Genomic DNA, 2690 nt, shown 5'->3' with positions numbered 1-2690 from the left:
AGAGGGGCAGTCAGCTCACCCTGCTTTAATTGAAAATCCATTCAAACCAAATGCTTTGCCCATCCAACATATATAAATGAGGAAACTAAAATGTAAGGTTACCTTTTATCAACACAATCTGGAGTTCTGCATTCCTGTAGAACAAAGGTTGTAAGTGGACCCCGGGATACCACCCAGAGCACATTCTAGGTCATGTGAACAAGTGGGCTTGGCTCCCTTTTTGTATTCTTCACAAGTAACTTATTTCATTGTAAACCCAAAATAAATATCAAGTTCTCAAAGCTACAAAAGCTGACCTTGTTTCTCCAGCCGAGCTGCCTGTTCTGATGGCATGCTCTTTAAAACACACCGAAACAAAAGAAAAGCCTGGAGGCTGTGACAGTAGCCATTAGCAAAGACAAAGATCCTTCAGCGGTGGAGAAGTTGTGCAGAGACGCAAGTACAGACGGAGCAATGTAGGACGCACAGGCACAGCACCAGTCCGGGGGGACATAGGTGACATCTGCAATGCGGCTCCAAATATCTTCACTTTCATTGATAACATAGCTAGAGGCAGGGACGGGTTAACTTGCACTGGCAGATCATTAGTGCTAAGCATGATTACCTCGATACGGATAGCTCGCCGTGTAGATTTCAGCACCACATGAGGACGGGTCAGCTCATTAGAGAGCGCTGCTGTGCTTCCATTCAGACATCGCTGGGCATGTACTGTCACAGGACGGCGATCGTACGGCCCTCGTCCTCTAATGATCGCTGGAGGAAAACGCCCTTCGCATACCCGGGGGTGTAAGATATAGATCATATATTCCAAGTCGATGCCCCGCACACTGATGACGAGAAAGGGAGGGCTGGGAGGAAGGCACTGCCCTCCCTACACGGCTAAAAATACACTCTGCAGTCACACGCTGCACCCCTTCACATCTGTAATATTAGATGTTTGGACATTAACCTTTTAGGAACATTTGTTCGAAAGGCCTTATGGTAATCAGTCGGCTGATCTACATAATTGATCCATGAATTCCTGTGCCCATGCAGGGGGGGTCTTAGTGATGAAGCTCGTCGCAGCACCAGGAAGCTCAGGATGTATTGTATCCCGCACCAGGACAAAGTCGAACACCTCGGCAATAGCCGCCTGGAGCTCCGATCTCCGATTGCTGAACTCCCAGGTACAAGATATATTTACGGCCTTACGCTCAGAGAAAGGAGTCGGAGTCTCTTGAGTTTGCGTTCAGTGATGATACTCGAGAGGCTCTTGTCTGGAGGGTCTCGTAGGAAAGAGACTCGAAGATGAGGACCGGTGGGACATCCTAGTTCTGGATATGTGTGTGTTCTGAGGACTTCTGGGACTTGTAGTGCCTTGCTGGCTGTGAATTGTTTGTCCGGACACCAAGCTTCCCTTTTGCCCTGCTAGCTTGCCTGGTAGTCTTTGACTGCGGCCAGGGCATGCAGGACCCTCAGACCCTTCGCTCCTGATCCTGCTCAACCACCGAAGAGGCTCAACAGACTAACTCCTGCCTTGCCATCCCATGTGGATCCCGCATTTTTCTGCAGAGTGACCTGCGGCCTTAAGTGTGAGTTGTGACCCTCTTTTGTTGTACCTGGATTACTGCCCCTGTGCCCCTGGGCTCTACCCGTGCTGTGCCCTACTGCTTTTACCTCCTTAGTTTTGCCTGGATCGTTGCCCTTTGTCCCTGGACTCTACCCCTGCTGTGCCTTGTTGCTGTTATCCTTTGCTTTGCCTGGATTCCTGCTCTGTGCCCCTGGACTCTGACCATGCAGTCCCTTGCTGTTTTGGCTCTTTGTTGTGCCCAGATTGCTACTATCCTAGTGTTGACAAACCCCTAATAAAGAACCTCCTGGTCCTAAAATCCACTCTTGGTCTCCATGTGTGATATGTGTCTCCCACAACCTCTGTCACAAACATCAATACACCTAGGAACATGCTAATCACGCCAGCGATCTGCATTGGTATGTACCTACAGCTCACAATGCTGCCTGCACATTACTCTGTACACTGCTGGACACAGGACATGACACACCTGAAGGTTACACCTATAGGAGCTCTAACAAGCCCCCCAGAAAGATTACTAGTGTAAGTTTTTATTACAGAGAATTATAGAAAAAAACCCAGTAATATAATATATTAACCCTTGCAATACAGGGTAGTCCCACTGCAAGGTGTAAGTGCTCATTTTGTTTAGGGGGCTAAAATAAGATACTCACCTGAACTGTGATCCCCACTGGCTCCTGGACCAGTCCCTTCAGTCTCGCTCCCATAAGTCATCACTTCTAATACAGTGCATTGGATGTCAGGACGCCAAGGGGCATGCCATCACTGGGGCAGTTGGGCAAATATGTTGGAGGCATTGAGAGCCTATTAACACTATTTCCGGTGCTGTTGAAGCCCAGAACACACTGGATCACATAGATCAAGTCAGGCAGCGTTCTGGGTTGGGAGGGGGTGTGTCGGCGACATTCATGTCAATGGCGACGCAGATACTCACCCAACAGAACGTGAGGTACAGGACTGCCCTCCGTTCTGCTGCAGTGTGATCTTAAAAAATGCTGCATGCACTATCCCGGTGCGGGCGGGGTGTGTGTGTCTGCAGTGCCATTGACATGAATGGCACCGACACGCCCCCCTCCTGCCCCAGAATTCTGCCCGGCTTGATCTATGCAATACAGTGCGT

At 49.4% G+C, this 2690-nt stretch overlaps 1 protein-coding gene across 1 annotated transcript in view; it reads right to left on the bottom strand.

Moving 5' to 3' along the window:
• Positions 1 to 690, bottom strand: part of LOC108800927 (coiled-coil domain-containing protein 92-like) — a 16583-nt gene extending 15893 nt beyond the window's left edge. The window contains exon 1 of the mRNA XM_018572911.1: positions 605 to 690. The gene's annotated coding sequence lies outside the window, so the exon portion shown is untranslated. The remainder of the gene's footprint in view (positions 1 to 604) is intronic.
• Between the last annotated feature and the right edge of the window lie 2000 nt (positions 691 to 2690).

Source organism: Nanorana parkeri, unplaced genomic scaffold, assembly GCF_000935625.1.
Source record: "Nanorana parkeri isolate BGI_ZX_2015 unplaced genomic scaffold, ASM93562v1 scaffold2167, whole genome shotgun sequence".
In the NCBI taxonomy this organism is placed as follows: Eukaryota; Metazoa; Chordata; class Amphibia; order Anura; family Dicroglossidae; genus Nanorana; species Nanorana parkeri.
The sequence above is the reverse complement of the archived record's forward strand: the minus strand, read 5'-3'. Positions and strand labels throughout refer to the sequence as shown.